Raw genomic sequence first — 14,854 nt, forward strand, 5'->3', positions numbered from 1 at the left:
CCCTGAAGGCCTCCCCAGATTATTTTTCTTTGCTGCTTTAGAGTGTTGGGCAAATCCTTCCATAACCAAGGAATTTAGGGTATCGTCACACAGCCATGTCTCCTGAAGGCACACAATGTCATTACTCTTTATAATTTTATCGAACTCGATCTGTGCCGATATTTGGTTGGTATTGATCTTTTTTGTCAGAGCCATTTCTGAGAGCTTGACCCTCACCAAAGTTGAAGAATAGAGTGTCATTATGGCATTAAGCAGGTCGCTTGGAATGCCCCACGCCTAGAGCTTACGCCATAAGATGCCCCTGTCCACCAGGTCAAATGCACTCGAGTAGTCAACAAAACATTCATAGAGAGCTTACAACTTCTGAGTGATTGTCTGGTGGATGAGATAAGAAAGGGTAATTATGTTATCCATTGTGGAGGATTTTGCTCGGAATCCTGTTTGTCAAAATGGGATTATGGCATTTGTCGTTGCACATGACTTCAGATCTTTCAAAATGGCTGAGGCATATATCTTGGCTTCCATGTCCAAAAGGGCAATCAAACAATAGTTGGAGGGGTTCTGTTTGTCACCCTTTTTGAAAATTAGATGCAATATTGACCCTCTCCAGCTACTGGGGACTTGGCAGAGTTTAAAACATGAGCGGAACAGTGAGGAGAGTGTTGCCGACCACAGTGCTTGATTGTCCTCAAACAGTTGACCTGGAAGCCCATTTGGCGTCAGGAGCACTTGATGCTGTTGTTTTAATATAACTTATTTGATTTTGTTGATCATGAGCATTGTGCCACCTTCCTTTGACTCGTCCATGGGATTTAAGGATTCCGGTAAGGGTGCACTCAGCTGCTCGGCTGTGTATCCATATGGGTTTGTCGATAACATTGGCTCTGAAGGCATCCTGCCATGTTTTATTTTTGATATAGTAGTAAAAAAAAGTTTATTTAGACAATAGTCTATAAACCATACACAAGACCATGGATCCACTTAGCAATAGAAATTTTACATCATAGTTCATTTTAACACTCTATACACTTTTAAAACCATAAAAACACTAAATTGACATTCTCTGCATTTTAAAAACGTAATGTCTTAAAATTTCCCAACTTCCTTGGATGCCTCCGTTACAGCTTCTCTTGTTGCTTTCAAAAATTTCCCCAACGCAATTGTGATATCTAAAAACGACATTTCTGTAAGGAGAGCAACAGTTTCCGATCGTGTGTTCACCTTGTACTTTAAAAATATTGGACGTAAAAACATTTTACGCTCTGTACAGTCCAGTAGTATTCGTAAAATGTCATTCTTTACACCTAGGCCACATTTACAAATACCATCAGGTTGGATCAGGGCTACTTTTAATTTACTATCGATCTTCCATGGGTTTAAGCCTACCCGAACCTTCATGATTTCGTACTGGGTAACACATCCAAATATGGAAACCGGACCTCCTTTTCCCATTCATTTCTTACCCAGTTCACTGATTATTTTAACTTTAGGTACTCCAGGTCTTGTGATCTGGAATGTTCGTGCCCTCGGTCACTAAGAATTTTCTTGGTAAAAACTAAATCCAATGAAGGTTGTTCGAGGGTCAACTTTAATTGCGCAGCTACTATCTGAAGGGTTTTCCTCACTTCCCGTGCCCAATGTAAGCTGCTTGCTTGTATTTCCTTTCTGCCCCAAATTGACACCTTCTGTTCACCACCGGTCTCCTGCCGGTTCCAAAATCTTAGCAATGACATTTGTGCCTTTACCTCCCATGCCGTCAAGCCTATCTCCAATCTAATAGCTTGCAACATGGAACCGTTAGGTAGGGACAACAGCATTTTAATTATCTTTCCTTCCTCCCGGTCCCACCCCCTTTTACCACTCAAATAGAGCACTTCAGCGCCGTAGAGAACTTGTGGGGGTATCATAGCTTCAAATGCCTTTAGTAACGGTCTGTGAGACATGTCACCATAGTCCTTATTAAATTTTTTCAATCCACAGACCGATGAGGACGCCTTTGAAGATTGTGCCGCCACGTGGGTATTCCACTTTAATGCACTGTCAAACCAAAGGCCTTTGATATTTATATTCACTTTCTACCTCTAATTTGTCTAAACCTAAAACCATTTAATTTTTTTTACCCTCTTCCCAAAACATAGGATATTTGTTTTCTCCATATTCACCGTTAGAAACTTTTTATCACAATATGTTTTAAAAGCGTTTATTTTCCTTTGGAGGCCCATTTCGGTTTGGTCCACGATCACTAGATCATCAGCATATAAAAGGCATGCAACTTTATTACTATTCATGCACGGACTCGCACTCTTATCAACTTCCAAAACCACGGGAAGATCTGCTAAGAAGATTGAAAAGAGCAAGGGTGCCAAGACGCACCATTGTCTCAAGCCATTCTTTACAGGAATTTTCTGCGTTAATGAGCCCTTTGACTCTCTAATGACCTGGGCCCAATTGTCACTATGTAATTCTTTTAAAATATTTAATATACCATCCGGCAATGCATAGTTTTCTAGCACTTCCCAAAAGCTGCTTCTATCTACTGAATCAAAGGCCGCTCGGCCTATACCTCCATAAGCTGACCTGATTGCATGAACTCATTAGTGTGTATACGTTATGTCACTCCTTTTCCATCTGCTGGTTTTTTACTGACCATATCAATTGCTTTTATTGTTGTCATGCACCCCTCAGTTCTTGTTGCAGAGCAGCTTTGGTGTGATGATTATGGGTCTTGTGGCATGCTTTCATCATCTTGCAGATTTGCAGTGAGCTGATCAAGGTAGATTGGTGGTTATTTCAGGCTTTTTGAAACGATTTCCCATGTCCTGAAGTATTAGCTAATGATTTGTGGATGCCTCTAATTATAGGTTCCCAGTGGGCTAGTAGATGTTTACCTCTTTGGACCAGAGAGGACTGCCATGTAGAAGTATTCCATAGTTCTAATTTCTGCGAACAGACCTGGCCCCACTTTATTTTCTGTATTAGGAATGTAGCTAAGTGTCTTATGGCTTTCCCGACTAACTAAACAAAGATTAACGGTTGTGAGAAGTAGAAGATGGTTGCTCTCATGTAAAGAGAGTTCTTAAAAACTCTTGAAGTGTTACACAAGTTTTCTTGAAGCAAACACGTAGTCAATCGGACTTTTCCCTTGTAAGTTTTTAGAAGCTGGAGAGATGGATCAGCATTTTCAATTACAGTCTGAATAGACATTAGTCCATGAATTTCTTATGTTTGTCTAGTTGTTTGCTTAAGCCGTTTGTCAGTGAGCAGCCAGTGAGAGTCGATCCCAGTTCTTGCAAATTGAAATCCCTGCAAGGTATTGTTTCGTGGTTCACATGGTCAGCGAGGGTTTGATCCAGATTTTCGCTTTGCTGATGCAGTATTTTCGCTCCCGCTGAGCCAAAGCTATTAAATAGATATTAATGAGAAGAATCCTAATTCGAGGAGATGGTCTGTTAGGTCTTTCCAGGATAATCACTTGAAGCATTGCATCCTGATTTGGTATTTCTGTTACTGTTAGTTTCAGATTGAGATTGACATAAATTGACAGACATTCCTGATAGCCTCCCAAAAATGTTGTTTTTCTTGCTATTTGATGCACCTCTTGCAAGCCAGGGATTGTTCGTTAACTGAATGACCTTGCTTCTTGTAAAAAAAAAAGGATGTTGATTGCCATTAACAATGCTTTTGCAGATTTTTAATTTAATAATGTTGTCAATTCTGTGACATTCCATGTCAGGAGCGTTATATGTTGTTGTGTCCTAAGTAGACAAGTCTTAATTCTAGGAGCAGTTCATTGCCTCTCTGGACAGAGTAACTGGAACCCAGCTCCAATCTGCTGTCTGTTCTCAGAATTTTATTCCTGTGGCGACTTTCCTAATGGCAACCCTTTTTGGAGAATAGGAGCAAACTATATATATGTTTTTTGACTGAGAGTGGTTGTAGCAATGCCCTGTCCCTCATAAAATGCTATGGGGGCTTGTTTTTTTATTGGATTTTTAAAAAAGTTTTTTAGTGGTGCTGGGCATTTAGGAACTGGAATTTCCAATATGCCAATACCTTATTCTTCAAGAATAGGCTTTTGTTCTAGTTTTGCGTTGGCCAGGGTTTTTAGGGTTATGAATGTAGCTTCCTTCCCATTTTTACAGTCCGGTGTAGTTTTTAACTCAAAGCAAAAAATGTCTTAAGAGTAGATTTTTGAATGGCTTGGAACAGCCTTAGTAAATTGGAGCAGTTCAGAACGTCATGGCTCCCTTACGAGAGGTAATATGCAGTGAGTACCACTGAGTACCAGTGAGTACCAGCTTTGTTGGTTGATCCCCCCTTAAATATTTGTCAAGTTGGCCTGCAATGGAAACTTGATCAAGACTGGGGTGGTCAAGGGAGGTTAATCTATTCCTGATGAGAGGGGTCGGTGCTCCTTGTAGGGCATCATTGTTGTTTTTGGTGCGGGTAGCTTCCTGTAGTGCTGCTATCGGAGCCCGGCCAGTCGAATGCTGCACCCTCTGTAAGTAGCTTTTTGGTGCTGTAGTTAGAACCTAAGGGCTTTGGCTTGTTGTAGGGCTTATGTTTTATGTGCTTGCTGAGAAGGCTAGTGTGTTGGTACCCTGGTATGGGCAGGCTGATAGTTTTATTTGTAAATACATTTTATTGCCTTTTACATGTCAAATCACATATCGATTTTCAGGATATCAGTGTACAAAGTAACAGTAGGCTCCTGGGCGAATATATCCGTTTTTGCCCCATCTTTGTCTCCTCTGCGAGCGTTGGTTGTAACACATCCCAAACTGATATCAGTCCGTTACACATTCGATAGCGTCCCCCCTCCCCTCCTCCCCAACATATAACTGGTCCCCCCTCCCCCACCCTCCACGCACTGCTGTCTCCCCTCTACTACTTTTGGATTCCGTTAGTAGATTCTTTTGTGCTCTGGGTGTGTGTGATGGGGCCAAGCCGGGGCCGCCCCATGCAATCTCAACCTCTCTGGGGTGTGTCACTGCACTCATCTCTCTGGCTCTGCTGGGTTGTTCTGTCCTAATCTGGTCCCCAGGGGTTCTCTACCTGTGGGGGTCTCTCTGGGGTAGAGGCCCCCAATGTCTCTCTATCTCTTGTTAAGTCCACCAGCAGCCCCTCCCATGCCTGAGTCCATTCCAGCTTGCTGACTCCGCGCTGTGCATTCCTTAGCAGGACCTTGCCCTCGCATCCCGCCCATTTCGCTAGCTCTCGTTTCCATCTGTGTACGTTGGAGCCCTGCAATTTCTTTCAGCTAGTATTTCTTATTTCGCCAGGATAAAGGCCAGGTCCTGAAACCCAGCTTTAATCTTGGTTTTGGCAGTGTGTGGGAACAAGTGGAGCAGTATGTGTGCTGGTGTGCAGGGGACCACCCTCTCCGTCTCCCTCGCTGTCACCTGTGTGACCTCCTGCCAGTATTGCATAAACTCCACACCATATGAATAAAAGTCGTCCCCGCGCTTGACACCTCGGGCAGCGAGCGTCCTCGCCGCCAAAGTAGCGGTTGATACGTTCAGGGGTTAGATAGACTTGGTGAAGTATATAAAACGTATCAGGCTAAATCGGGCATTTCGAGATACTTTGGTGGTTCGTTCTAAGATACTGTCCCAGTCCTTGTCATCTATCGGCCTGTCAATGTCGTCATCCCATTTGTGTCTTAGTCTACCCAGTGGTTGTATTGAGTCGCGCCCTATGGCTCTGTATAGACAACAAATGGTCCTCGACAAAAATTTATCATTAAGGAAAAATCATAATACTTAATCCAATTGTCTAACTCCACGTTGCGACTGAATCGGTCGTCTTAGTAGTATAACAGATACTAGCCCACAGCCTCAAAAATCATTTACAACAGATACCCATGGATTAATAAAACCAAAAAGAAGAATCCAATCAGGATAGTTAGTTTAATATACCATAAGTCAACGTATAGACTGTCAATGCAATTATATACAAATATTTACACAGATCATGAAGTAAAAAACATTTTCTTAAAAAGAAGGGAGACCGTGCACAGAGAAAGATAAAGGATGTGCTCAAGTGAATGATCAAGAAAGATCAGAGAGAACAGTGTGAGTCATTTATACAAAGAAAAACATTGAGCCTGTCCTACGTAGTGCTTGTAAAAAATAATTCTTTTCTACTTGCAGAATGCTATTTACAATTCCTTGGTCCTTAACCTGAACCACTGGCAAAGAAATCGCCAGACAAAGGAATGGGGGTGGACAAGGGGCGGGGGTCAGTAGGTACAGGCTCCCAAAGGGGAGTGTCGTCGACGTTTCGACCCAACCATGTAGTGGGTGGTTCAAGTCCTCAACAACGGGTCTTCATCAGGACGGAGAGAGAGTCGTTCTTTCTCAGCTTTTCTTCTAGCCTTTTTTCTTTTTTTTTTGCTCTTTTTGATAAGGCGACAGACCATTTGGTTTCTCTAAGAGTTGCTCTATCCATAGAATTCCCTAGGGGGAATTTGTCCTTCGCTTCTGAGACCGACTCTTGTTCTAGAGAAAGTTGGACAGTCCCTTTATTTGTGTTTCCCAGTGTGATGGGCAGAGTGTTATTTAGTATGTCTTTTGGTGGCAATGTCATACCCAGCAGTGGAGTGTGGGATTACCTTGTCGGAAGACTCTGGTTTATAGACAGCTTTGTGCCCCGTTTTGCCTGATCTCTTCTCTGTGGATTTTGTATTGGGCCTCCTAGAGCTACTTTTTTTTCCTCATATGACCTCCCTAGATACAATGACCTCTCAATCTGTACCACCCTTGTCGTATTTTTATCTAGGGGGTATGGACTCAGCTGATGGTGTTTATGTGGAGCCCAGCCACACCACTCATCGAGAGCTGACCAATAGGTCTAATCATTGGATAATACAAAATAAATTAAACACCAACAGTGCAATCTAGCAGATTCCAAAAGAACCCCACATCTAGTCTACCCATATTCTGATTAACCTTTTGGTCCACGTCTCTAAAATATCGTACTGCATTCAACCAGGCTCTCCAAGTTGAATGGAGGGCTGGCGCCAACGCTTACATTTCTCCCTTCCTGCCAGAAGGACAAGATAGAATATCAACTTACTCTCGAGCCAGGGAGCCCCAACAGCCCATTGGGCTTCAATATGATAAGAGAGGGGCTTACCTCAACCTCCATGCTCAACACATCAGACAAAGTCTTACCCACACTGCCCTAGAACTCTTGAATCAGGGGGCAAGCCTCAAAAATGTGAACATCATCCGCATTCGGACCTTCACATCTCGTACAGTTAGCCTCTCAACCTCCCCTTATTTTGGTGAGCTTCATGGGCAACCAGCAAATTCTATGCAGTGTGAAAAAATGTTTTTTCCTGAGTTCAGCAGATTTAATCAATCGATATATGATTTCCAAAGATACTTGCCATAAATGTTTCAGGTTTTCACTCGGCAAGCACTTCTCCCATACCAGGTATGGGCGCTGGTATACACCTGTTACAACGCAACTTTTACAACTACCTACTGTTACAACGCAACTTTTACAAAGCATACCATTACAATGCATTGCGCTGGGGGGCGCTCTAGGATAGGGAATAAGTATAATTTACTATCCAACACCTTCCCTAGTGTCCACGGGGACTGGAGTTAGAATAGTAAATTATACTTACCACTATCCAGCACCTCAAAGCGCTATGCGTTGTAATGGTATGCGTTGTAATGGTCGCGTTGTAACAGTAGGTAGTTGTAATGGTATGCGTTGTAACATGGTACATCCATGGGCGCTCCATTTTTAGGTTTCGACTTTTGGCGAGGGGCGAAGCCCCTCCCAGTCGAAATCTTTTGTCTTTAGTAGTGAGGTTAGGACAGCCTCTGTTTCCAATTGGCTAGCTCCATAAATGGAGGCTAGCAATTGGGAGGCAGAGGCTGTCAATCGCGCTTTCTCACGAAAACGCGATTCGGAGGCGTTTCTGGTGCTTTTTTTAAGCCCCGCCCCTTTGTCCCGGGCCGCGCTGCGATTGGCTGCCGGCCCGGGACACCCCCGTGACGTCATTCCCGGGCCGCGCTGTGATTGGCTGCCGGCCCGGGACACCCCCGTGACGTCAGCCAATCACAGCGCGGCCCGGGCCGGGACCTGACTTGTTTAGGACTTGTGCCCTGGTTTAGTGTATCTTTTGTACCTTAGCTAACTTACCTGGTTCTTTTGTAAAGCGCTCTGACCCCTTTGGGTAAAGTTCGCGCTATATAAAACAGCATACAATAAAATAAATACTTCTAATAAGTGATATGAGATATTCTACCCAAGGCTCCAAGAAGTGGAGCGAGGCGCCCAGCTCTGCTGCCATGATGGTCCCTTCTCCCCACTTTCCTCGGCGGCGCTGTGTATTGCACAACGAGTAAAAATGCTGTGACTGGGACTGACTCAACCCCCCGCGTGAGGGGCAGCAGGCCATGTGACGCTCTGGGCCCTCCCCGGTCTAGGGACTGTGCTGGGTGGGCCGCTCCTCCTTGTACGTAGCCGAGGCAGGGATCAGACCCCAGTCCGGAGCCCCAGACACCTGCTCCTTAATCTGAAGCCCATTAGGTGCATTTAAACCTCCGGTAAAAGAAAATGACATCCTGTGTTCGGTGTGTTACGTTTCGTGCCCAGCGATGACTCATCCGAGGCAGCCCATCCCCTCTGTCATGTGACTGCACTCCGCCCCTCCCTCTCCATCAGGCTATGCCGTGTCTGTCACATGACCCTTCCTTCTGCCGTGCTCCACTTCCGCAGCCCCAGCGCCGCCGTCGTGCAGTGTGCCTCTACCTCTGCTGAAGATGTCTGTCCTGGCAGTCAGCCTGTGCCTCCTCGCCTTATGGCCTCTCTCGCTAGCGGAGCCCCTGAAATTTTATGACTTTGGTAAGTTGTTTGTGTTTCTCTTGCCTGCCTCCGGCTCCCGCCCGTATACGCGCTGCCTCTAGCTCTGTGCTTGTTTTTTTTAGGTAAGACTCTGGTAAACCACCACACATTCGTGGCACTTCAGAAAAGGTGACAGATTAGCTTCATGAGATAAAGTAGGGGCGTTTAAAGAGGGCGAATACGTTGGCTCGGGTTATGAGATGGCAAACCTAAAACACGTTGGAGAGTAAACGTTTGGGATCAATTAAAACCAAGACAGCCCGAGTGTCAGCTATCCCGGTTATGTCCTGCCTTGGATTTCCCATAAGAAGTCACCTCTGCCCCGCTACAGGACATCTCTATGACATAATGCCTGTTTACAGATCTATAGACTTGTAAGTTTTTCGTATATTTGTATTAAGTTTATTTTTTAATATATTGTTTTATGGCGTTGAAACGAGCTAGCCCCAGATCGCCCCTTTTTCTAACGGGCTCACTCAAGAATACATTGATAATGATGCAGTGCGCTTTCAGGGTGCGTTTCAATTTAAACCCAGATACTTCAGAAAAGTTGCCATGGTATAAAAGTTACTCGTTGGCATGGTATGTTGATCTAAAGAACGTGCACTGGAAACCCCTCTCCGTGATCACCGTTAGCCTTGTTGAATGTAAAAACTGCATTAGGTGTATTCGTCTCGATCTTCAACATTTTTTTAAAGTTATCCCCCCGTTAGTGCGTTTGTTTTGGCAACGAATCGGGGAGGGGCCTGCACAGCCCCTAAGAGGGCGTGTGATAAGCGGTAACGTGCATTGTGAAAGCGATTTTTGCTGGTCAGCAAACCTTAGCTTTCCCATGCAGAATAGTCCTGTGTCGAGAGTTTGTTTAGTTCTTTTATTCACTTAAATTCAGTCTCATTCACGATGTGAACCGCATGGTAGCTTCTGATGAGTCCACACTTTAAGAGCCAGTCGGTCCAACAATTAGCTGTAGCTCACAGTAGAAAGAGGCATAAGACAGACTCTGGAGTATAGCCTCTACTGGGCATTGCACTGACGGGGAGGCTACAGATTTGAAGTAGACAGCACATAGTGTGACCGCCTGGTTTTCGTTAAGGCACGGACTTTGGGTGTATCGGGCTGAGGTTAATAATCCGTATTTTCCTTTAGTTTACCTCAGACCGGCTAACCTTGCCCACACATCAGGACCATATGATTGTGACCGAATCATGGGAGACGCAGGCAAAGAAGATTATAAAATGCAGTCCTTTGACGCTGACACGCAACAGCTGCTCAAGACAGCCCTGAAAGGTAAGTGCTCTGTTATGAGCATAGCTTTACTTATTTACTACAAAGCAAATGTCTCCGGCTTGGCTAGGCATACGAATGTGTTATGTCTTGCATGTTTTATACAAGGAAGCAAGTTCAAGGGAATACTGAAATCTTCACTTTTTGACAAATTGCAGCTCTTTTGGGAAAAAAACTTTTCTGGTGTTCCAAAGCAGTGGATACCATAACTGTGAAATATATTTCAGTCCACATGGTTATTAGTAACAAAACACAGTTCCCGGCCTTTAACAGCAGACAGTTAAAACAAAGCGTCCTTTGGTACACAGACCATTTCCCAACCCTACACCTTAGATCACCAGGGGGAAGAAAACGTTTCCCAGTTGTTCCAAACTCAGACCAACCAGTCTCCGAGAGCTTACATGTTGACATGGTTGCTGCAGCTTGTAATAAAAATGTTTAACTACTTCGATATGCACGGTGCTTGATGTCACTCTCTGGCACTATAAATGCACATTGCTCTTCCTGAATGCACCAGACAGAATCAGTGACCCTCTAATGATCGCATTAAAACTCAGCTTTGTGCTTTTCCCACTGATGACTTTAATCTGCGCTTTCAGGTGTGTACCTTATATTTTATATGGAGCTGCCTGTTGATGAAAGGCCGATAAAATAATGACCGAATATTGTGTTCTTTCTAGCCGTTCCACTCCTCTCTCCTCACTCCCACTGTCTGAGAATCGCAGTTTTCAGTCGTTAATAGCGCACTTTGACCCCAGGCTACAGTCGCCAGAATGCCGTAGGCTGTGCTACCACACAAACGTCCACGACTGAACCCGCCTCCACAATGACCCGGACAGCGGAAGGTCATCCTAGGCTCGGCGCCTTCGTATCAATCCGCCGGAAGTTACCACACAGGTGACATTGTGGTTAACACATCAAGGGTCATGGGCGCATCATCTTTGGAGGCAGTGCACCGTTCGACCTTACGCCACGAATGTATCCGAAAATCTGCTTTCTCGTAAGGGGGCGTAACGGAGGCCCCAGCTGGGCAGGGATGCGGCCGCCATTCGGCCCCCTCTTCCCCCAATTTGACGCAAGGCCAATGGGTATCACCGAGATATGGGAGGCTCAGGGGACCCGCGAAATATTCTGCGACATAATTTCGCGTTACGCCGCTGTTTCTCATTCTTGTCTCCTCCATGGTTCCACTGGAAACTATCCTGAGCTTAGAACAATAGTTTATGCTGATAAATAATGTAATTGTTACGTACTGTACGTACACAGCCAAGAAGAACTGTTTGGGATTCTGAAAAGTAAGATTCCTGACGGAGAAACTGAAGCGCCGATGCGCATTCCCAGTCGGCAAAAGCGTGTAGCGGTGCCGGAGCCTATTGCCCCCTTGTCCCGCACGTTCACTGCTGGTTTCTTTTTACAAACTTGGTCAAAAAGTAAGAGGGTAACAAGAGCATCTTCCTTCTACATCTCTCCCCTCTTTCATGTCACCTACTGGGGTGCGTATGTGTTGGGCTATCTTCTATGAACTGTGCTTAATGAGAAAGACAAAAAAACAAGTTACTTGCTTTTGGTTGCAATCTTATGGTGGATACTCTATCCGCAGATTCTTCATCTTATGAATACTTCCCAAGCTCAGAATGGGTCCGTAAACTTTAAAGCAGCACTCCGGCACACCAGTAGGTTGCCTCTTGCAGCTATGCACCAACAGCATTCCGCTCTGGAAGTGATGGGCAGAGCAGCATACAAGTGCCACTCGTGCGCTGATGGCAGTTGGTTTCTTAGGCTGTCCGCTCCCTCAGATGCTTCGCACCACATTTTCCTCACCTTGTGAATGCACACAATAGCAGTATGCCCCTAGGTGGCGGGTCTGTGAACAGGCTTAGGCCAAAACGTCCAGCAGAAAATGCTCCTCTCAACGTACTTGACTGTCGAGGCTGTAGTGCTTCGTGAACCTACGTATCCGCATCCACGTAGCCTCCTGATATGTCTCCAGGACTGGTAATCTGGGTGCTGGCGCAGTGGCAGCAGCATTAGCTATAGTGGGAATGAGCCCGTAAGCTTTATGGAGGCTGCTTCTTCAACAGTGCTTAACAGATCTTTATGCAGACAACAATCCTTTGGCAGATGGTCCGTTTGTGCAGTGCCTTGCTGTAGGAAACGTGTGCTTTCTGCAGGGTCACCCTGGACTTTTCACCTTTAACATGACCCTACATTTTAGATAGCTTTCGAATTTTGTGCACTTTAAAAACGCTAATCCAGGTAAGGAGGGACAGACTTCCCGTGGTAAGATTACCAGATACACGGCAACCTTCTGAGGAGGAAGAGATGAGGCAGCGAACGGCAATAGGCCAATTCAAACTGTCCGATAACAAAACCTCGTTTGAGTGGAAGAAAATGCTAACTCTCCCCTATCGGTATAATTGAACTAGTTTAAGCTTATTAACGGCTTGGCAATCCGTTTAAAATAAACACTGAAATGAAGCATGTTCTAAATCGTCGTGTTTTCTCTTTCTTGGCTCGTTATCTGATCGTCTCAAACTGCAAAGAGGGTGTTATTTCTGACAGAGTTCCCCCAGGAGGACAAATGGCACTGCAGATGAGGAGTGCAAAATCTGGGCATGCAAGTAAACACTGAAACAGGATAGCTCCCAGCACGAGACGGGCAGGCTGAGAGGAGTCGGCAGGCGGCTGTGTGTGTGTGTGTGTGTATGGGGGCTCTGTGTGTGTGTGTGGCTCTGTGTGCGTGTGGCTGTGTGTGTGTGTGTGGGTGCAAATGCAATAGGTCTCGCATTTGCGAAAGATTAAGCTATTGACATTGTAAATGACTATGCCATTTATTTATCTGTTTTCAAAACCAACACATAAATAAACAATTTGTCATTTACAATGCCAATAGCTCTAACTTTGTCAAAGGCGAAACCGTTGCATTGTAAATGCTTGTTTTATCTGCTTCCGCAAGAAGATGCTGGTACCACCGGCCTACTCATTTTTTTTTAATCGTTGGATCTTGCAGCTCATCTTTCATGAAGGTATCCTCGGGAACTAATCTGCTTAGGCTTTTACACCATGAAGAGATTTGATCAAATTTAAATCTGGAGAGAGCTCCTCTAGTAAGATTCCACCAAACTTCTCAAGGATGACAGATGTTCCCATCCATTATATCCATCCAGTGTAGGACTCCATCCTCTTTTATCGGGTGAGATAGAGTATCTATAAAACATTCTGGAGTTCCTCGAGAGTCCCACACTGGAGCCCAGTCACTGTACTACGGCAATCCTAAACCAACTCAACACTCAGTCCATAGCTTGGCCGCCATATATAAAGTCTTAAGCCTGATCTTCTTAAAATATTTAAGGAGCTCCAAATTTGTACATAAGCCTACCTCATCCATATCTGAAAGCATGGCTTTAAACATACTACCCATCAGGGAGCTATCTGGTTTCAAAAGTAGCATCCAACAGATTTTTAATTGGTATTCCCAGCAATACAACTGAAGATCCGGCATTCCTAAACCTCCCTTAGCCATCTTTTGCCTGAACTTCTTCCAGGACAGCCTGATCCCTTTACTTGCCCAGATAAATGAGGAGATCTTATCTAAGTTTATTTCAAAAGTAGCATCCAACAGTTTTTTAATTGGTATTCCCAGCAATACAACTGAAGATCCGGCATTCCTAAACCTCCCTTAGCCATCTTTTGCCTGAACTTCTTCCAGGACAGCCTGATCCCTTTACTTGCCCAGATAAATGAGGAGATCTTATCTAAGTTTATTTTGGGGATCTTTCCTATATCCTGAGTTACTATCACTCCCAAGCACTTTAGCTCTTTAGAAAGCCTTAGCCCCTCTGCTGGGGTATTCCAAGCCATGATCTCAGTCTTATCACCTTTGACTTGATACCCTGACACTTCCCCAAAAGACTGTACTTGAACAAGTAGCTCAGAAAATGTAGGATTAACGTTAGAAGAAAGTAGGATAAGATCGTCCACATATAGTGCAATCTTCCGAGTGAACCCATTGATTTTAAAAGGGGAGATCTTGGAAGCCGGAAACAAGCTCCTCTCATTTGGGTTTGCATTTTGAAAGGCACATATTTTTACCTGAGCCAAGGGTACTTTGGGAAGGGAAATTAAAATACCCACGTTTGGCAGTGGTACAGATTAAGAGGTTTCTCAACAAGGAAAAATATTTTACCTGCAATGAAAAAAGTATGCGTTTGCACAGATATCAGACTTCCCTTGAGCAGAGTTCTCCGCTTCAGAGAATTCTGAAGAGGAGAAATAGAATCTTCCTGTAAATGTCACCTGATTTTTCCAGGAATTAGCATGGAAATCTACATGCACTGGTTTCCGTTCATAAACCTGGGAATGTTTATGAGTTCCAAAAAGTAGTAAGTCCTTACTCGCACAGGGGTGTAAATCGGCAGGTGAAAACATACTACTTTCTTAGTGAATCCATCTAATGTGTTTTGGCCAGCATGGAATTGATAAAGCTCTTCTTTTAATTTAGTCTTTCGGTAACTGAGCTAAACTGATCATGTGAACTTGTCTGCAGATACTGCACATTATTTTCGAACTGCATGCTGTATGGTTAAAAAGGATATCGGGGCATATTAGCAAGCTGAAGTACCGTCGCTTTTTCGGCGAAATGTGCCGGGAAAGCGGCAATACTTCCAGCACCCTATTAACAAGGGCATGCTAACGCCTGCCTCAA

Source organism: Lissotriton vulgaris, chromosome 8 (genome assembly GCF_964263255.1).
Source record: "Lissotriton vulgaris chromosome 8, aLisVul1.2, whole genome shotgun sequence".
Taxonomy (NCBI): domain Eukaryota; kingdom Metazoa; phylum Chordata; class Amphibia; order Caudata; family Salamandridae; genus Lissotriton; species Lissotriton vulgaris.